Here is a 22,800-nt window from a genome sequence, read left to right on the forward strand (position 1 = left end):
CTAACACACACTGCTAAATCAGACTAATACGTAGGCTCATCACAGCACCACACAGAAAACACAGGCTTACCTCTGGTTTAAGCAAAATTAAACATGGGCTACGATATAATCCTTAGCAAGCAGCCAGCACCTAAAGCAGCTTCACCTTTGTTTAAATATCTTGTGCTGTTTCTGGGTAGAATAAATCTCTGGGGTCCTGGCGTTGCCTCTCCCTCGTTCTCCTGTAACCACTTGGCACTGCAGCACTGCGAGGAATGATCAAGTTGCTTCACTCACAAGTTCCTTTTACAACTGTGATTACATTATAGGGCCTTGCAGTGAAAAAGTACTGAACTACCTGCCAGCTAGCACTTCATAATATATTGCTGAAAGGTTAAAAAATTCAGTCAGCAGTGTATTTTCTAGCCATGTGTAAGTAGAGAAGAGCACAAAATATTCTTGGCAACCTTGTTTGATGCATTTTTTTAATGCTGCTGTTCAGAACTGGATGAGAAGAGTCAAATAAACCCAGAAACACATTTCTCTATCCTGGTGATTTTGACTCATTCTGCATGAATTTTGGTACAAAACCACCTGAAAGATTGCAAAACTGAGAAAGCATCAAATTAGCATTAAATACTAAATTGCCGTTACACTACAGAAAAGTCTTAATGATGTTACTGTCTTAGAGGGACTTGAGCACGCCATAGTTAAAGTTTCACTGCCTCCTAAGGGCCCACGTGCATTTTGAGAACAGAACTTCATTACTGAATTACTCCTTTCATCTTTAAACTTCGTTTTGAGGAAACAGACTTTGCCATATGGTTGTTCCCAGGTCAAATCGTTCCATTTTCCTGATACTCTATTCCAAAAATGTAATATCCTTTCCTCTTGCAACTGGTTAAGAATCAATTAATTTAACACACCTTTGTCAACTTGGCATTCAAGCACTGTAGGGACCCATATGCTTTCTCTCACTCTCTTTTACAAAGAACAGAGGTACCCAACCTAATCTATATAGTGAATTTGGATTATCAGGTTGATTAAAGATAGAAAGGAGAAAGGAAATGACTCGGCTTTTGTCAAGCAGAAGGAAGAAAACTATTTCAATGAATTATAATGGGAAAAAGCCAAAAAAACACGCATGCAATAAATTTCTCTCCAGTGGATCTTCAAGTTGTGGTGAAGTTCTGATTGTTTAAAGATTCGTAAAATGATTAATGAGAAAAATGCCACAAATGATACTGCACATTTCAGCTAATAAACATATACCAGGACTTACGATTGCAAGTACTTTATAGGTGACTATCACATTCAAAATCCTCTGCGGTAGAGATGCAGTATATCTCATGCCACACCCATGCAGAAATATCCACCTATTTTCATTGCATAGGTACAGATTTCCTACATAGTGCGATCATTAAAGTAATTTGTATCTTCTTGCTCTGCGGTATGCATTTAGAAATGATGTTCAGAACACCAGAGGGAGGGAGGCTTACCACCTTTTTGAAAAACATGTAGTCGTTTGGTATGCGATTTTCTCATGAGGTATGTTAAAAATTTAAAAAGGTAAAATGCAATTAAATGGAAAGATTTATCTTCCAAAGATCAGTACAATGCCATGGTAGGAATGCAATGGTGATGTTGGTAGCTGCTAATGTGCACATGCCACCCTCCCGAGACGCGCCTTCAGCATCTGCATGGCAAAGGCTCCGAGACCAGGCTGCCATGTTGAGCACTTTTACCCAAAGTGCTGCACTTACCTCAAGTGTATGGAAGTTCCCCCCCACTCAGGCTTTTGCTCAGGGAAACTCAGCAGAGGTTTGAAGTTTAAATAAAAAACCCACAGAGGAAAGGCTTTCACACCATAGGCTCCAAGAAAGCCCCCACTTTGGTCACAGTCTTTCCTCCTTTACCCTCCTTCTCCTGGTCCCAGGAAAAATCATTCCTTATATTTCTTATTTGTATGACCAAAACCCCTTTCCATGATTGTAAGTGCTTGACCTGCTCTTCTGGATCTTCTCTTCTGGAGAAAGGCTGACCAAAAGCTTGGCTTGTTCCTCCACCATGGCAGGAAGAGTGAATTCGAGCTCATCTGCCTCCTGAAATATTAGCCTCAGACTCTCTACAGAATAAATTTTTCTGGGCAGCCTCCAAAGTACCATACCCTAAAACAAACTTTCATTTAAACTTTCTACATTTCTAAGCACAAATTTGCATGTTGTTTTTGCAACTTTGTTTGCACTGCTGTACCTTGTATCCACCAGTGACCCCGCTGAAGGTTCACCTACAGTAAAACATAGCCGTGCTCTCCTTGGGCCAAAGCACCTCCGTTAAGGCTTACTCTGCTTTTGAATTTCTTTTGCATTACTTTTGAATGCTGTTTTAAATGTGACTATATAAAGTCCCAAGCCAGAAGTGTTGTGATGACATAAGGACCTACCGCACCCCCACATATATGAGGTCAGCCCAGACAACAGCTGCCAGAAGAGAGGCTAAAAACTGAGGGGAGGCTCCTTCTTTTGGTCAGTTCAAATCCACTTAAATGATGGTCCTGGTGCAAAATTTCTCTTTTTAATCCGCTTTTTATCCATAGCAGTAGTTAAGAGAGGTAAACAGTGAGTGAAACAGTCGCTGAATGTTTGTTTAAAATCGCTGTTTGTGGCATTGCATTCAGACTCGTTTACCTTAGTTACAGCAGTCAGCATGTAAAAACACCTACGGACTTGGACAGTGGATCTGTGCTAGATAAACACTGCGTAACTTCAAGATATAATTGTTCCTGATGTGTTTATGTTATTGAAAGTGGACAACCGTACATGAAGACTCAGTTTAGAGACAGATTGCTCAGCCCAAATGAATGCTCTGGCATAACTCTGCTACGAAATTGTAAGGTTTGCATCCAGTATCGCTGGTTTATGTCCATCATCAAATATGCACTGAGGAAAACTCTACTGACAAGACATAAATGTTCAGCTGTGCCGCAGACAGACACCAGCCACAGCATCAGAACTGCTTTGATTACTGTGCAAAGTAGGGAGAGATGTGAGAGAGCAGGATTTTCTGTAACACCTTGCCTTTTGCCATTAAAAATGAGTCCGGGTTATTTTTACAGGTGGCTGCCAATTTCTCATTCTCCTCAGGTCTCCGTCCTGGGTTGCAAACCTTGCTTAGAAAGGGTTTGCCTTTCTCAAAGACAAAGGAGACGAGACTATGGTCAACAGACACCAGGCAAAAGGGTACCAATGCAAGAAGAGTTGTCCTGTTTTTTCTCTGGAAGATTATGCTCGCTTTTCATTACAAAGCAAGATTTCTTTACTGCAACTCTTTGCTTGAGTGATAATAGATTTTTTATATAATTGATCTGTTGTAAACATGATAAAAAGCTATGAAAAATATAAGCACAAGGGAGAATTAGCCATATATTATAAATGAATATTTAAGAGCATCTGAATTACAGCCAATATATTTAAGCAGACTGCAAATGTTTACCAAATTTTAAAGCCATTTCAAACACAAGGCATAATGAGATGAAAAAGAAAAGGAAACAATGCTAATACTGCCTATCTCTATAGAAAAAACAACTTCCCCAACTTCTAGTTATTTCTGAAGTGAAAACACCTCCAAACTGCTATCCCAACTAAAACACAGGGTTACTTGAACTACACTTTTTAATGTGATCGTGCAGGCATATTAGTAAGTTCAATGATCTAATGCACTTTTCTTGAAATATATATCCGCTATATCTGCAAATGTTGCTCCAGGTATGCTAATAACAGACATTACAGTACAATATGAAGCTAATTTCAATATTTCCAAACTATTTAACAGGTCATTTTCTTCTTTCTATAATATCCAAAAGCAGAGGCTAAGATTTAACACTACATTTTCTTGCTGTTTTGATATAGAGGGCACTGACAAACCTATCACAGATGAAGAGATGACGATCATTTTAAAATAAACTGGAAAATAAAAATTGGGTAGGAACATCGGCACCAAAGAAAATGAGAAAGGGTAGCAGAAAATCAGACAGCTCGGTATGAAGGCAACTTTCAAATCCTTATCATAAAAACAAACACGAAAATGTACAATAATCAATCAGCCAGTCTGAAGCACAGATTTCAAAATCCAAATTTACTTGCAGCTAGCATATAGAAAGATGGCTGCCAGAGTACCCAGCACAAAATTAAAATATAACAAATAAACCTTATTTTCGTGTTCCTAGGCTTACTATTGGTTAAATAGAAACTTGCATTTTACAGTCTTTTTCGTCTCTATCTTAGCATAGAATAACTCAAGCCAAGCAGTACTACATCTTTCCAGGGATTTCAATATATGTTAGCTCACAGATGAAGATCATAAAATACAAAAGTAAAACAAACTTGCCTTTCATAGCAGGATTACACCATGGTGCTTGGATCTTGCAGAGCTAATGGTCTGAAGGTCAGGCTCTTTGGAACAGATGCACTAATCTCTTATTATCTGTATATTACACAAATTATTTCAGATAGTATTTTTTCTTGGAACTGGCAGATAAAGCTCTATTTGCTGCTCAGGATTACTATGATCATTAATGAGAGTGCTGCTTTTAGGGTGTGTTCACACTGTGAGAGGTTAGCTGTTATTGAGTACAGGCTGCTACAAAAATAGCAATGGACATTTAAATAGTAGTAAAAAATAAGAAAGGTAAATTCTGCACAGGTAAGACATCATCAAAGTAAGGATTAAACACAATATATGCACAGAAAAAAAGATTGCCATATACATTATGAGTCAAAATCACATGAGATAAAACTTTAGATGAAAACACAATCTTGCTCTGTCATTATAAAATACTCTTTAAGGAAACATGCAATTTTGTTATTCTAGCCTCTGTAATATATCAGATTTTAAAACTCCATGAGTAAACAGAGTCTAACATGACTGAATATTAGAGTTAAACAAGAAACAATAAAATGTGCATAAACCCTGGCTCATTTATATAAAAATGGTATTACTACCCTCCTGAATAAGTAAAAATTGCATGGACACAATAAAACTAGCTAATTGTCAGATAACTTCTAATAAAATCATAATGAAAGGTGACATCAAGAGCATGCAGATATTACAAAAGAAAAAGTTTGAGAAGCTCCTTGAGAAGTTAAATGATATAGCTACTGCCAGAATAAGAACCAATATAGAAGTGACTTTCAATAAGCTTAAGTAACATACATAATTAGTATAATAACTGTTATACAGAGCCTTTAAACAATAATGATTATATGTTATTAAATATAGCATCTTTAGACTACAAAAAATATCAAGACTAGCACGACAGGTATTAGAAAAAGGATATTTTTTGAAAGGAGACTGCAGTCACAGGATTTTCCCTGTCCATTAGTGATGCAGCACTGAAGATATGTAATGAAGACAACCTCCAGTTTCTTTTGAAGTGAGTGTCGATGTGCATTTCAGTGGCAACAGGAGCCTATGTCACCAAAAGATGACTCAAATCTAAAAATTATTTTACTTTATAATTCTTTCATACAATGTGCCTGATTGCATACAGTTATTCACACTATCTCCTTTTGTCCTCGGCATTAAATACGTGTATTTAATTTTTAACAAAAAAAAGCACATTCTAGAGTAAAACTGAAGGCATTTTTCTCGAGTCAAGAATTTACAATATATAGGCAGAAAAGTTCTTAGAGTAATTTATGCTTTCTTCCACCAAAATTTTTAAGTAAAACCAATCTTTCTAACCCTTGAGAGGATGCCGTCGTCCAGTGGTGGTCTTACTCTGAAGACTGCATTATGTGTATGCCAAGTTGTGAAAGAGGAAGATGCACAGTGAAGGACAAAGCTTTTCCAAAGGCCTTAGCTTTTCTGCACATCTTTCTGTCATCTTCAGGAACTTTGGGCTACACAGGCTAATTGACTATATCGAACTAAACATAAAAAGCATGGGTAATTTAAAATAAATCCAAAGTGCATGGTCCTATTGGAGGTTTCATTTTCCTCTATATCTGGAAGAAGTGGCTTTTTATATAGCGGCTTTTTGTGTCTTACATACTCATTCACATTTAGGTATTACACACTTATTCACAAAAGCATGCAGAATTTTCACCAAGGTCCAAGTTCATCACCTGTAGTTCTCCATGGGACTATTCCCTGTGAAACATGCATAGGACTGGACTTCACCCTCATCTGGATACCTAATGCATCCTATTTAAATAAAACTTCCAATACATGTGTAATGTGACAATATGGTATTTTGACAGTGAGGAAAATAATGCACTTTAGAAACCAAAGTCAACTTTCCCATAAAATCCTGTCCCAGCACAATGGTGCCTGAAAATTTAAAATAATTACAGTTACCCAGCTACTAGGGTATGATTTATATAAAATATTATGTCTTTAATATAAATCACTATCCATGAGTTCATAATATGCTCTGTTCTATTCATCCCAACGACTTAATAATAAATAAAGAACCAACCCAGAATCAAGGTGAAATTCTGGTCTGCTTTTCTTCAGAATTACAAAGGGAAAGGAGAACATCTGGTGTACACTTGAGTGATCTCTCATCATGCCACCTTCCTGTTCAGCAAGGCAGGCAACCACAGTATTTTCAGGTATTTTGTAAAGATAACCTATGACAGTGACGAGCTATTATTTTGATAGAAAAACTAGCAATCTGAATAAAAAGATCTTGTAACAGAGAGCTTAGCACCATGCCAACAAGCAAGATAACAAATGTCACCATGCTGTCTTCTGACGTACAAAACATGAGCTGAAAGAATGGTCAAGAGGACGTGAGTATAAACATACACATTTTCAACAGTGAGCTGTTCACATATTTTATGCATTTCTTCATGGTTCAACTGAGTTCACCGGATTAAAAGATTTTAGAGATCTTACTGCGAAGTCCTGACTCAGCTTGTGGTCAACATATCTTTTATAATAATATCACTAAAATATGCCAAGTAATCAGGTACCACTACTTGATTATTTAGCTAATATTACACTGCAGAGAAGAATCTGTTATATTAACCTTTAAAGCAAGTCCATCCTGGCAGAGTATTTAATTGAAATCCCCCAAATAGAAATATTCTTACTAGGAGGACACAAGAAATGAAGATGCTGAAGGAAGCCAAGGATGATTATATGCACGACCCGCATTATATCTCAGCAGCACACAAGTGAATCCTGTTACAACATGTTGTAGGGGTCAAACACTATATTGTTTTCAGCCATAGATTCCCATTGCAAGAAAGCTAACACTGTCCTAGTCTGTATTGTAAACACTATCAAACATGTTTAATATGTAAGTGATGTTTAGACATGCTTTAATGTACGGACATTCAAGGTTCCATGGAATCTTTGCTTAAAACAATACCCCTAACTAAAGATTACACACAGATGCTCACACACATACACGCACACCCTGTGGGCACTCTGTGTTGTTTCTTTTCCAGCACCGCTTCAATGAGATTAGTAGATCTCTTACAACGTGCTCCTAGGTACTTTAAACAGTCACAAATATTTTTTAATCTGGTAATTACAGTCATAAGATTTTAGGAAGTCTTGGCTCTTCTGCAGACTGTGAGATTTTCCGTCGGTCAGTTCCAGTCCTGGAGTTTGCTCCTCAATAACATGGGATAATGGCACTTACCATTCCTTCTTAAAATGCTTTAAGGTCCATGACTGCCAACAACGCAAAGAACAAAGAACCATCGCTACTATTAAAGAGGTCTGACATGAACTATAAAAGTCAGAACATAAATTAAGAGTGCATAAAATAACTTGCACTGCAACAGTACATGTTTAGCTAGTAGCCATAGCAGTTCTTGCTCCAGTTGGGACTGCAAAATGATTGCTACACTGCTACTGCAACTCCGAACAGGATACAAAACTTTGGACAACGAATAGAGAAAACCAACCTGCAAAAGGTCATCCATTTATTCTACAGAACAGCCTTATCGAGTACCAAATTCTTAAGCCTTGAAATCAATGGGATTTTTCAGCTCTCAAAAGCAATTGATTTCTTAAAAATAAGCACATCCCACCAACAAAGAGAACTTGTTATGCATAAAGAGAAACTACCTGTGTATGTAACATGCTGACTAAAAAACCTGTGGGAAGGAAGGTCTTAAAGTGAAAAAGGAATGCCGCGATGCAAAGCATCAAGGTTCACCTCTCAATTTTGCAACGTCATTTCATTCGCAGTTCTTTTACATAACACAGATGATCTTACTTCTCTATGGCACACAGCTTATTGTGGTGATGGGTACTACGTGGACACAGATAAAGAGTAAAAGATGAGAAGAAAGTCAGGAGATGTAATATCTGTCACCCTAAACTGACAACATTCAGCCTTCCTTTTGGGACTAATCATTGATCCAGCCGGACTTTTGATTTTGCCTCACTGTTTCTCTTCGTCACTTTTAACTCAACTAAAGTTCATGTTGTCCAAGTATCTTTGCTCCTTTCAGCAAAAGACTATTTGCAATTATATGTGAAAAGTAGTATTAACGCGATAGTAAAAAAGCATAGTATGAACAGAAGCATTAACACGTGAAAGTTATCCCCCCCGAGCAAAAATAAGATAGCGTATTTACTGCTCATTATACCAGCACCAAACACACGGCAGCACTAGATGAATAATAGCACATTGCAGCTTGCTGGGCTCTCCATTTGCCCTTTGAAGACTAAAAGCATTATCCTATTCCCAGCTTGTAGAAACTGGCAGTGTCATATAATAGAAAAAAGTAATAATTTTGTTAATATTACACAAAAAAAAAGACTATTATTAGGGAAAGTACTTACATTTTCATCATAAACAAGGTATCACAGGACAATGCTGCTATTACATACTCTGCCTGATTGACGACAATGTATGAAAGGCTCGGATCATGACAGTTGTGCTGAGAGCGCAACTACTTAGAGTTACCATAAAATTACAATTCACTGTGTCGTTTCCATCTACATGGTTATTAAATTTTTGGTTTGACTGGAAAGTTTTGTACCAAGTACATAGTGTTAGTTCTGATGATGCCATTCGCTTATCAGAAAAGGTAAGATATTTAAGGAGACTGTCAGATGTAAAACTGCCGTCCCTTATTTCTTCTGATTTGATCACATATAAAACAATTAACAACTGGATTTCTTAAAGGCTTTTCATTGCAGTATTTTTCTTCTGAGTCTGACAATCTCACTATCCTGTCTATAAACTTACCAATGGCTCCCTTCATGTGAACAATTAATATAAAAATATAAACTAGCCACACACATATATGTAACTCTTGATTAGCATTCACAGAGAGACTTAGAAAACTCTGACTTTACATCTGCAACCAAATCCTGCTGCTCTTATGGATGCTGAGCAATCAACAGAGCAAATGAGAGAAACCGCTTATCAGGTACAGAATTACTCCGTCTCAGGAAAATCATTACCTGGTCTCCTGCAAAAATAGCATCAGAAAGCTTGATGGTGGTACCAATGAAAAAAACACACCCTATTTAAAAAATGGTGATTTCATTGTAAGTGTGCCAAAGGCACTCTTGAATTTAAAATTTGAACTTTGCTATCATGCAGCAAGATGAGGATCAAACCTGGTGCTGTGACACAGTTTGCTTATTGCATGCCAAGCTGCAAGAACAAGAAAGTATCTACTTTGTGTAGCTCAACGGTTGAGTCTTTTCTTAAGTCAGACTTCTAATCAAGCAACTCTGCCATCTGTCTCTCCTCTGTGCAAGAGGGGCAACAGGAAACCTTGCAGGATTCTGCTACAGGAGATGAAGGACTGGGGCAGCTGAAGCCCTTGCTACTGCTGGCCTCTGAGGGGAACCAAGGGAAGGGCTGGGAGCAGAAAGAAAGGGAGGCTGTGCACAGGCTAAGTAGGACTTGGCTCACTGAACTTTACGTGTCTGTAGATGCTGTACTGGAGCTAGTTGTGCCAGACTCCTTTTAGAGCATACATAAAGAAAGAGACATTCTAGGGTGCAGTTTGTTTTTACTGTCTCAGATATTTATTTGAGGATGGATGAGCCACATATCCAGAAGTGTACCTTTCTCTCTGCTGGCTAGAAAGAAAGCTGGAAGTGATGAACTAACAGCTACTTTGTGGACACCTACACTTGCACAGACTAATCCTACTCTTTGTGATTATAACTTCTCGTCTGCTTTTTTGAAGAACAGTTCCTCTCTAGTTGTCATGTACAGCTCATACCATATATTTAAAAAGCATGATGTGAGAGACATGGACACATGGGATTCCTTAAAAGGATAAGAAGAATAAGTGGGAATTAGTGGCTGGAAGGTTTGTGCTCAAGTCTTTCTAGATGCAGACTCAGATTTTTTTGATCCAGAGCAAGTAAAGCAATGGAAGCAGCTGCTCCATGCAACAGAATGGCGCCATATAAATGAAACAATCCGTGACGTCAAATATTCAGTCACCAGCATTTGCACAGAAAGATTTGTTTCTGGGCCGCAATGACTAGATCTGGAGAGGGGCTTTTTGCCCTCTTCAGAGCATCCCCCTGCCCAAGTCAGTAAACTTCAAGTGGTATTGCATTAGCCTGGCACAATCTGGAGGTGGTTACTGGGAAAAGTCACTCTTCTGAATATTTGGGAATATGGTCAGATGTTTAAAAACACATACTCCAAAATAAATGCAAGGCAATTTAATGGACCTGGGATTTTGGCCATGGGCAAACTTTGGACCAGAAACTACTATGAGGCAGACTGGGAGAGCCTGAACCTTGGCTAAAAGGGAAACTTTGGGATCCCATCAAATTTCTTGCCATTGTTGCCAAGTCGGCCATAAACACATCTATCCCCTTGAAACTGAGTTAAAGGCCTGTACCCAAGCATGGAGCATAAAAGTGCTGCCTGAACAAAAATAAATAAAACTGTATTACAGGCAAGCATATAAGTGCTGTTAAAGTAAAACTGTGAACTGCTACTCGAACCCACCACAGTTCCTATGTCACCTGCTCTGTCACTTTTTCTCCTGGATTCCCCAGTCAATGACAATGGTTCATCTGTTAAGAGCTAAATCCTGACCTGTCTCTATAATCCCTGCAGAAAGATATCAAAGTTGCCTGTTCCAACACATGCTAGAGATGACAGCTCTCTTGCTGTGATACGAGCCTGCTGCCAGAGCTGTAAATTTTTTCACATCAGAGGAGAAATAAGTGCAATACAAATGCAACTCAGCTCTCAGAGTGGTTATGCCTTACAAAGGCCATTACAGAGACTCCAGAGAAACAGTTTGGTTGCTAGATTAATCGGATCCTGTGCGTGACCTTTCTTGTGACCACTTCACAGCCCTATGTAGTACCTCTGCCTAGGCAGAAGCAGCTGTTTCTTAACATGGTATGCCTCTAAGCTAAGGACAAGTGATTCCCTCAAAATGTTTTCCTGGTAAATTACTCCTTTCCTATCAATAAATACAAAACTTCAAGAGAGTACTTTTAGTATGCAAAAAAACCCAAGGCAACGCTACTGTGTATATACCCAGGAGTTTGTTTTCTATGCCCTTTGAACATCTTCCCCCATTAACATTTTAGTCACTTTGAAGAAAGCAGACGAGTCGTCAAAGAAATCCCCCTACCCTGCCCTGACTAGAGAAGAGCTGCTCAGGCAGGAGAAAAGATGGTTAGTAAGATAATTTTCAAAGGGAGAGTGATGGGTAAAACTGATTTAATTTTATACACAAATCTAAGGTCACATCTATACCTAATTCAGTGTTTCAGTCTGGCCACGCTCTGAGAGAGAACACTTTGCACCATCAAATCCAATCAAACAGCAGAGCTATAAATAAAGCTATCAACTGCCATGTGAAAGCAAAACTAATCAAGACAGCAGCCCTGAGATTCCTCCCTGGAAGAGCTTTTCAGATATTTTAACCTGCTTTATAAACAGGAAATCCATTTGCATGGACCTGCACTAAGATAACTTGTCAATCTGACAAATTCTGTTCTGAGACCAGAGAAATCATTACAAATAAATGGATTCCCAAGACACTGATTTTTATCCCAAAGACAGAAAAGCCACCATTAAAAAACCCAATTTAAAAAAAGCTGATATTTGATAAGCATCATTTAAAGTCGAAGTAAGTTACCCAGTTAACCCATTTATAACTTTTATAAATACTAAGTAATTTCAAAGCAATTCTCAGGTAACTTATGAGGATAAACACGCAACAGATCAACAACAACAAAAAAACACCCTGCAGTTTACTCTTTTGGTTCTTTGAATGTCTTAGGTCTATGACACTGCAGTTAAACATTTGTAAACTTCAGTCTGAAAATCTAAACATTGTCAAATTTTGGTAAATTAAAGCAAGTTCAGAGATGAACCTTCCAATGGAGAACTGAAGATATACAGAGGCAACATGTACTGTTTACTGAGGTCTAAGGAAGTAACTATACCGAGGTTTGTACAACAGGAAACAGCAGCTCAGCTTCAATATTGCACAGAATTTTCATGCCTTACTTAGAGTAAGTCATCCCAAATAACCGATATACATAGCACCTAACACTGCAACAGAAATCAATATAGATTTAAACAAAGCTAACATTTTACACTATTTGTCCCTTTCGGAAGCTATATCACCATCACATTCTAAAAACCGCTCACTTACCAAACTAAAGAAAAGCTGGCACAACATTCAAAACACTAATGAAACTGTAAACCTGTGCCACAGCTGATAAAAATACTCGCACTTTGACAACATGCCAATGACTTAGACATATGAACATCTCTAACTTCCTGAGCTATTTTATTCCTTCACCTTTTCTTGGCAATTTGAAGAAAATTTTGCAGATGCAACAAACTGGCTAGTCAAACAGAGTGGCTAAAAATCACTGAAGGTTTAATTTAAGCACTTGAAATACCAGTACATGTACAAAGGAAAAGATGGTGTAAGAATAAAAAAGTGTATTTAAATATAAACTGCCAAATTCTCACTAGCCCCTGCTGATTTCCTTAAAAAGAAATCACCTGGTATGTTATGAAGAAAATCATTCATATGCATAGAGAGCAGTCATTTCCATGGGATAAACCCCACTGCTCATGAGCAGCGTTTACACATCAAGTGCAACTGATGCCACTGAAGAGCTGAGCTCTGTTCTGAAGAAGCACAAATTCACTTGGGTGCCTCAATCTCTTTTTTCCCTTCTCTTTGTGTATCAGATTGGTTGGCAGGAAGCAAGTTTGGACTAGCAAGGAATATGATGTGCTCCGTTTCATATTTTGTATCTTTGTTCTATTTTAAGACTTGCCAAAGTGGTTATTACTTATGTTAATTTAATTTATATGCCATCTAAAGTATGGAGAGGAGTCTGGGCAATAAATGTTATACAACCAGAGATCAAATTCTTCTGTCACACAGTTTATATTTGACTGCTGCTCCTTCTCTTCTTGGAAACAAAGTCAACATTGGACTGGCCAATAGCCCTGGCTAGCAGATATGCTGCCAGACTGATGCACGTGGGAACAAGGCCAGTGACTGTCCCCATTTCTCCTCTCCTCTCCTCTGTCCTGCAATGCTGCTGTTACCTGGACCTCAGCCAGCAGAACCTGACCTCCTTTCACTATCTGTAAAAAGTACTGGAGGAGGGAGAGTTGCTTTTAGGACTGTACCTTAGGTGTGCTCGCAGACAAGATATGCTGTGCCGGGTGGCTGCTGCCCAGACTCTTTCCTATTCATATGCAGAGCTCCTTCATGGGGAAACAATGTACCAACATAGCTCTGCGAGGCTGAGTGAAATTTTTCAGCCCAATACCTTTTCCAGCAAAAAGAAAGGAAAAGGGAAAAAAAAAAAAAAAAAAAGATTCAGCAACACTGAAATATTTTGTGAACCACTACCCGCTGTACCTGATGCTGTCAGCATTTTGTTTTAAAATGTCATTTGTATTTATTCGTATTTAAGGAAATATGCAAGCTGAATTGTGTCCTTTCAAGATGGACATCATAAGCTGTTAGGTTTGAAATAATTTTTCATCCAACTTAATGACTAGCCAAAAAATTTGAAAATTAAATCCTATGAACATTTTTTTCGTAATTTTAGTGAGTTCTGCTACTTCATTACTTAGCATATGCAATTCAGAGTATATAAGGGCCATTATCTGTATTGCAGGCGCTATGAGTTACATTATAGATATGTATACATTAACATCATCAGCTGCAAAAAACCAGCAAGCTTTATTGTCATTATTATTATCATCATCATAATCATTATCGTTATTACCCTTATTATCCTTGAAAATCCCTTAAAAACACCTGTTGATCCTCTTTTTTGTCTTAGGTTAGGTTTACTGCTGTTCATTTGGATTCTGTTGCTAACAGTTCTATTCCTAGCAAAAAAAATACTGAAAAACCCCTCAAAGCTCATCCTCACATTCACATGTAAAAAGGGCTAAATAAGATTAAAATATCGTCTCTGAATCTAATGCTCCTTTGCACTCAGCTAAATGCACTTTTTTTTAAACTGAGCCCACCAATATCTTATCAAATGTATGACTACCACACATTTATGTTTCATAAAAAAAACTTTAATATTTTAAAAAGTCAGTCTTATTTTCTAAAAGATCCAGAATTAAATTATTTCTTGCCTCTCATGGTTTTAGAGATATGATACTCATATTTGAAATACTGTGCTGGAATCAAAGAAGAACCTCTGCCCATATTTATGTGCAAAGACCGACTTTGACCATGACTGTAGCTACACTGAAGCTACAAGCAAGCAAGCAAAATATTAAAGATGACCTGTAAAAGAAAAGAACGCAAAGAAAATTTCAGTTGTCTGTTTGCAGGGAAGAATTAAGTATGATTTTAAAACATTTTTTAAATCATTGCAAATTCTTCAGTTACATGAGAAAAATAATACCGTAAAATAATTGTAAGAAATACTATCATGTACTGGCCAGATTTCAAAATATCTCTTTCTAAGAAGTATTTTGATCTGCCCTCTGGAACTCTGTATTACCTTTACTAAAACTATCAGGGAAAAGCCCATAGTGTGAGAATCTGCAAAATTCAACAAAAAATGGTGACATTAACAGAGTCTTGAGAAGCCATTTGAGTAGACGATTGTATACAACAAGTCAGTTCTGCCCCAGACTTCATCTAGATATTTGGAACAACCCTGGAAAGCAAATAGTGAAGATCCAGCTGTTTCTGTTCTTCCCAGTTTTAAACTAGATAGCCTGAGCTCCCAAATCAATACTTAAAAATTGAATGAGTTGTTTCATGCTGAACAGGCTCATTCACACAAAAATCAAAGTTTATATTAGTTAAGAGAAGGACTGCTTTGGAAAGGAAAAAAAATCCAGGTATATGAAAATTAACCTATATTATCTGACTCTAAACTAAGGGGGTTTTACTATTCTGTGAGACAGGAATTCATTCCTGTGCCACAGAATGAGAGCATTTTATCTCTGGATAACTGCAGGTACTCTAAACTTTTCTACAAAATCCCACAGGTTTCAGAAAGCCACAAACTGTGGACCTGATCAGGCATGAAGTATCTGAAGAGTAATAAAATTCAAGTTTGAGGCTGACATTCTCTTACAGACAGGCATTTATGTAGTAGACCTTTTTTCCCCACTTGACTGTATTTGGCATCACTCTATTTCCCTCTTCTGTCATAATTTTGATATTATTTCAACTCAATGTTTATACTTGCACAAAATAAAACTTGTGAACGCAGTGTGGGTCAGATGAAAAAGCAAATAAAAATCCTGTTTAAACAAAGCTCAGTTAAATACAGTCAGAATTATCAGTAGGTCTTTCTATAAAACATTTCATAAAAAATACAATAGAAACATAATAGTGAAGCTACACATATTAAATACATTTTACATATTTTGAAATTATAGTTCTACAAGACATGTACGTCTTAGCTAAAGCTGATGTATAGCTTAGCTAAAATCCAGATTATAGCTTTGAGAAGGAATAAATTTTCCTAAACCCCACGCTACTTATATACTTGAGGTAGCCCAACATACAGTTACTACTGCAGTAATATCTGTTAAAAAAATCCAGGGAGAAAGTGCAAATAGACAGAAAAGCAAACAAATACTTTTGAGTACAAGTCAACCAAATACATAACAGGAGACAAAGTCAAAATTTATATTTCAGGAAAAAGGAAAAGAGCCACATGTACTACTAACTCAACAGAGCGGGGGGGACTTTGTTTGAAAATACTAGCCCTTATTTGGAAATGTTTTGGAAGATGAGTAACTGGAACTGAATTATGTTTCTATTAAGGGTAGTGAATTCCTCAGCTAGACGGCAGCAGTAAATAAAAGAGAACACGCTTACATTCACTCAATAGTTTCAAAGAATTAAGTATCATTACTAGAACAAAGAGTTCCTCTTACATAAATAATCAGGTCTTTTTCTTTGCTTTTGACATTATTCTTCATCCATTTGTCCGTTTTCCCCCTCCCACTGCAGAAACGTGTGGATGCATGTGGGATCGGTCGGAAGCTTTTGCTCGGTTCAGGAGGGTGCTCTTTGCTGCCGGGGTGTCAGGTTTAGAGCCTGTCACCACCCCTAAGGCACCGTTACCATCCCTGCTGCTGCACTACAGACTTTTTTTAGATTGGCTGAAGAGAGAAATCCATCTTCATGTCAGTCTCCCTCCATTCTTCTTTTTGTGCAACAGAGCCATTGTCCTCACAGACCACCACAACTATGCAAAGCAAGCTCTAATGGCCTGCTCTGGGAGAAATAACACCCTGGATAGGAAAGACTGTGAACAGCCAAACAAAGCTAATGAGTGAGCTGCAGGATGGATTACCACACTTCTGCTAGGCTGCAGAAACATACCTTTCAAGTACACGCAGTCTAACATTAAGGAAATGATTTACAAAGTGTGCAACCTTAAGACAACAAAACGGAGGCATCTGTAGGTAAGGGAACTCGTGTAAATGCTAAGCGTTCTTGCAGAGATAAACGCCCCACGCAAACGAACACTTGGAAATGCTCCTCTACAACACAGTGAACAACAGGTGAATTACAGAAGACTAAGCTAAACCTGTGGGGTAACTGTAGAGCTGGAAGCCTCATGTTAATTCTGACTTCCAAGATAATACTGTGAATCTATCAATCCAAAATTTGAGATCTTGTAGCATTTCATCTGAATGAACAGGAGATGGCAATACAAAAGAACAACATCAGAAAAGAAATCCTATGAAAACAGCAATGGGATATTCTGCTAGATACAAAACAAAACAAAACAAAAAAAACCAAAAGGGTTGTTTCATCCGTGGCATGCTAAATGCTTTGAGAGGTTTAACATACCACTCTCTCTGTTCTGACAGTTAGAAACTTTATTGTAATTCTGAAACAAATAGAACAATTTTTTCATAACTAATTTATACCGGTTTGATTTTATACCACAGTTTCTGATGGAGTTGCCCTTCAGCTTCAAAAGCTCCTCTGCCCTTTTGACGTTTACTCTCATTGCATTCTTACAGAATAGTCATATCCCTGTTAGAACCTTCATTTTTATAGGCTGAACAAATCCAGCAATAGATCATCCTTCAAGGTCTTGATTCCCACAAACATCCAGCATTCATTTTCTTGAATGCTGAGTGACCAGTATTCCAGATGAGCTGTCAGCTGTGCCTCATTCAATGATGTTAACATTTTCTTAGCTCTCCAAGGAAACACCTTGCCTGATACACCCAGGATAGCGTTTGCCTTTTCCCTGGCCAGATCTTACACACAGCTCACGTTCATGCTGTGATTTTCATTATACCCATGTCTTATCACAGAATCATAGAATCATTAAGGTTGGAAAAGATCATCTCTAAGATCATCGAGTCCAACCGCCAATAAATTTCATAAGACAGACTGCATGCCATATATGGTTAGTGAGTACAACAGGTAGTAAGATATACAACAACTATGTGCTTGGTCATTAAAGTATTTTTAATCTGAAACAAATGAAAGTGTCTTCCTCCTCCTCCTGTTTTTTCTAGATGACAGCTCCCAGATTGCACCTGGAAATCTTCACTAGTTGTTCTGAAAAGATTGATCTTGCTATCTGCATTATCACATTTTATCCGAGTTCCATTGGTCTGGTCCTCAGGTCCTTCCTCTATATCACCTGGAAGTGACATACCTTCCAAATCAGCATATTCTAGCTGTGCACACACTACATCTCATTAAAATATTAGTGAGATCTGTGTGTGGTTTTTGTCTTAGAAACTCCACCTATAAGCACGCTCTGGCTCTTGTTTTAATAAAACCAGCTGATGCCTCCCTCCTAACCAGTTTCTTCCTGATGTCTAGTATTCCTTACTGACGTCCATGCTTTCCGTCCAGCCTAATAATAATAGATGATTTATTGAAGTCTAGATAAAATAACAAATCTTTTGAACTTTTGTCTAGCACTCAGCTTTCTTACCAAATAAATGTAATTTTAAAAATAAGCACAATTTCTTTCACTACACTAAAAAAAACCCCAAACTCCAGAGGTTATGTGGTAAAATAAACATGCTCAGAATGAATCCTTGTCATTGTTTATAACTGAGACTCAATCAATCAAAATGAAATGTGGGGAAAAAAAAAAAGACTGACCACTCCAGGAAAAGATTGTCAGGATCCTTGTAAAAAAGTAATAAAATTATGGAAAGAAGCAATAGCTTTCTCAAGAAAGACAGCAAACAACCCTCCTTATCCCACAGGCCTCCACTCTCCAGCATATTTTAGTTCTGATTTGTTACCTGCTTTATCTGTCTGTACTATCTAGACCTGTATGAAATCTCTTGTATCATAAAATTACTACAAGGATGGACAGAAGATTATCCCTCCTGGCATTACGAAACAAAGACTGTGAAAATGAAAGCTGAGATTTTTTTTTTTTTCTCCTAGCAGTGTCTACTCTGAAATGATGTAGCTCCAAGCCTGGAAGATTGCTTTACTCTGCTTAATTTCCATGTCTCCCAGGCAGTGCTATTTTTACCACAGCATAGTGGTGCTTGCTAAGTCATTAGGTACCTCCAGTGAACCACCATGTTCTCCACCACTGGAGGACAATTTGTGTAATGGATGGGGTTGCCTTTTCTAAATGTTTACCTAAAATTTGGTCATCCAACAAAACCATGAGAGAAGGCCTTCTTAAGATCAGTCTTAGAAGGTGAATTGTGGGGCAGCCAACCAGACGAAGTGGTGTTTTTAAAGGTAGACTGAGCACACAAAAGGAGCACAACTATACTGCGGAGTATAAGATAAAGATTATCAGGACTTCACTGCTCAATGACAATTTCCTCACTTAGATGATGGTACCTTTTCTGAAACTGGGAATTTGGAATTTAATTCAAAAGGACATACAGAAAGACACTTCTTTAATGGGAAAATTACAGCAAATTACAGAAAATATACTGTAGCAGGGAATTCCATGTGAGGACATGTGCAATTTTTACATAGGGGAATGCATTATACGATTCTCACATGGTTTTGCTCAGGTTGCCAGTTATTTCCTGAGTGAAGCAGTCAGACACTTAAAGATTCCTTCCAAGAATCCAGCTCACAGATGCGCATAAGTGGTCCTTACATAGAAATATCTCATTGTGGCTCATGCTATAAACATGGCAAGGTATTTCCATTTAGAAAAATAACCCAGTACCAGTGTAATGTGAGACTGGACAAGCTCCCCACTCATCCAAGCTCCTTAGCTCTCCTTCTCTGCACCTCTCCCACCATCAACTGTTTTGAGCCAGTAGTAAGAACAATATGCATTATCCCAGGCAAAGTCTCACTTTTATCTTATGTGAGACCACTAATGTTTCGCAAGCAATGTCAATGGAAAACTAGTCAGAATACTGATGTTAATGGTGTTGAACACCTTAAAAAATAAAAGTAGTCTCAAAGAACTCATATTTAGGAAGAATAGAGTCCATGTCTCAAAAGGTTCACCTGTCGCATCTCTGGTAGTTTTGTTCGTATTTATCTCAAAGCTGGTGTTTTCAGTCTTTCTATCTGTACTGGTTATCATGTTTCGGATATCTTAATTAAATAAACATGCCCAAATTATTTTGTAATTTCCTATAAACTCTTACTCTCAATGCTTTTGAGAGAAAAAAATGGCCTCCATTAGAAGTGGCTAAAGAAAGAAAATCCTCTAAGCCCTTCAACAAAACAAACAAAACCACAGCCTTCCATCCTGTCCATTTGCCTTGAAGAGAAAAACCTGTCTTGCTGACCCAGCAGGCAATTGCATCAGGCTGAATAAGTTGTAAGATGTTACACTACCAAATCTCTGATAGCAAGATGGCGAAGATACAGTGTCAGAATGGTTGCAAAGCACTTAAAAAGAACTGGAAAAGAGTCTCCTAGTAGTAGATGACCTTTCTGAACCCCTATCTGCTGACCAGGGGTTAGAAAGCAAAAGGGAGGAATCCTTTCACCTGCTTAAGGCACTCCTCTGCATGTACCAGGACAACTGAAAGGGACCCAGGGGTGGGAATACTTTTGTTTATCTGAGATTGAGCTTTTCCTTTTCTCCAGAACTCATCTTACTGGTGATACCCCTATCATTACCTCCATCCACTTTGAAATGCACTATTATGTCTCTATTTATGGTATAAATTATGTAATAAAGCTCTTTCCTCTTGTAATAAAACTCCTTCCTCCTATGGCAGCAGTTTTTCTCTCTTTGAAAAAAAACCCAGAACCCCACATCAAAAAGCAGTGTGATCAATACTGCCCTCAGTCGCTCTTGGTCAGGAAACTATAATATAAGAATATCTGTAGGGGAATAGAGTGTTGTATCAAAAAATCAAGACAATAGATGATGATTTCCTAGCATAATCTGTTTTCCTCTCATCTTCCTATAATTTAAAGTTTAGTTGCTGTAATTATTTAGAAAATCTGCAGTTATATATTTATTTCGTATATATGTATATATTTATTTACAAAAATTAGGCTTGCAAAGAAAGCTAGAAAAGTTGGTTTATAATTAAAATGGTACAGAATATGCCTGGACCTATTTTCATTCTTCTGTTGTCTTTCTGGGGGTTTTGTTTCTTTTTTTTTCCTTTTTCTTTTCTTCTTTTTAACTGTGATAACATAAGCAGAACTGGATTTTCAGTACGAATACTGCCAGAAGATTACAAGGTTTTTTTGATGAACTGTAATATCTATCCAATTTGTGGACACAATGAACAAACCATAGCGAGTAAGGATTTCTTTATTTCAATGAACAGTTACTAGAAGTATTATGAAATCTTAAATGCAATTGAAAGGAAGGCACAGCAGAAATATATACTTTTCCTCGCAAATTTACATAATTTTTTTTCATTGACCATTTTATAAGGCACATATTAAGAATAAATATTTTCCAACTGCACTGAACAAGGATGCACAAAATAATGTGATTACTGGCCCTTCTAAAGCTAACATGCAAGTGGACCTGCACCACACATGCAACGAGGTCGTGTGCGTATATATGGAAACATACATGCATGAACAGGCTCACACTCACACACTCCTTTTTCAGGTGAAAAGAAAATAAACTCTTAGAAATAACTGGCTACCTAGTAGCAGGTTCATACACTCCACTTCTATTTTTATATAAGATTACACCTGTGCAGTGTACTAAAAGCAAGAATTATCTACAAAAAGTCAAATTTAGCACTTATTGACCACCTCTTCAAATGAAAAAAGGCAGGACAGAAGTTAATTTTACTGGTTTTGAAGACAGTAGTAAACTAGAATTTCAGACCTACGTGTTCCACAAAAATATGGAACCTCTGATTTTTAGAGAATTATCTGACTTTTTGTTATATTTCTGATCTTCTGTTTTGAGTTTTCAGAAACAACTAACCATATATGTCATATGTAGCTGGCTTACAGTCATGCAAGTCATAGGAAAAAAAAATTAAACTGACCAATTCAGGAAAAACTATGGAGGCTATACATACATTTCTGTATTTTTTTATACTTCCTTTAAAATTTGTGCTCTGTGTCCACAGCACACCTTCAGTTACTGAAGATTTGTAGCAGAAGTTCATACCTGGCACCTCTTTTTGGAGGCTCATACACTGCCACACCAATTTTAAAACTTCAGAATTTGGCTATTAGAACCGATTTAAACATAATCAATTTTAAGGACGTAGTTTATACTATATTGTCAAAACAGGTTTGGTTTTTTTTACTCTCAGTGGTAGAGACATTATTAAGTTACTTAGGCACAACACATTAAAATGAATTAAACCTTTTTAGATTTCTCCTCCCCTCTTGTACACTATAGGAAGGAAGGAAAGTGGGTGCCTGATTTAGGACATGAGTACCTAGTCTCCAGCAATGGATTTTCTTTGAAAAACCTATCAAGTCTCATGTATATATTGTCCTAAAAATGCATTAATTCAACTCACTGATTTCTGACATAATTTAAGTAAAGAAAGAGTGACTGACAAAACATGCCAGATTTTATTTGCTCTGCTTATACCACGGACAGTACTGTTTGCCTGAGGCACAGTAAGGCAAAGTAATTATCATTCTCAACTCTGTTTTATAATCATGAATAATACATAATTGTGCTTTTCATATTTGATTTGCTGTTTGAGTTTCATTATCATTATAACTTTAGGTGCTCCATTCCTTGCAAAATCCCTATTGTTTTGAAAGTTACACCAAGCAAAATTTGGAGAGCTATAGTATATTTCTGTGAAGAGTGGGAACATCTGAGCTTTAAATAGCTAATGCTGAGAAGAGCTTGGAAGTCATAGTTTAGATTTTAAGCTATTGGCAAACTTCACTGAGAAGAGCCAGCTGGGGCTTATGCAAGGCAAATCATCCTGTGTTTAGTAGCCCCCTG

General features: G+C 37.5%; 1 protein-coding gene across 3 annotated transcripts in view; it reads right to left on the bottom strand.

Annotated features, from left to right (window-relative positions):
* RIMS1 (regulating synaptic membrane exocytosis 1) overlaps positions 1-22,800 on the bottom strand; it is a 354,008-nt gene that overhangs the window by 19,692 nt on the left and 311,516 nt on the right. Inside the window, exon 1 of one of the 3 annotated variants that reach the window (XM_064447810.1) lies at positions 71-249. The exons of the other annotated variants lie outside the window; for them this stretch is intronic. The gene's annotated coding sequence lies outside the window, so the exon portion shown is untranslated. Of the gene's footprint in view, positions 1-70; positions 250-22,800 lie in introns of those variants that run through there. 3 annotated transcript variants of the gene reach the window in all.

This window comes from Phalacrocorax carbo, chromosome 3, assembly GCF_963921805.1.
Source record: "Phalacrocorax carbo chromosome 3, bPhaCar2.1, whole genome shotgun sequence".
In the NCBI taxonomy this organism is placed as follows: domain Eukaryota; kingdom Metazoa; phylum Chordata; class Aves; order Suliformes; family Phalacrocoracidae; genus Phalacrocorax; species Phalacrocorax carbo.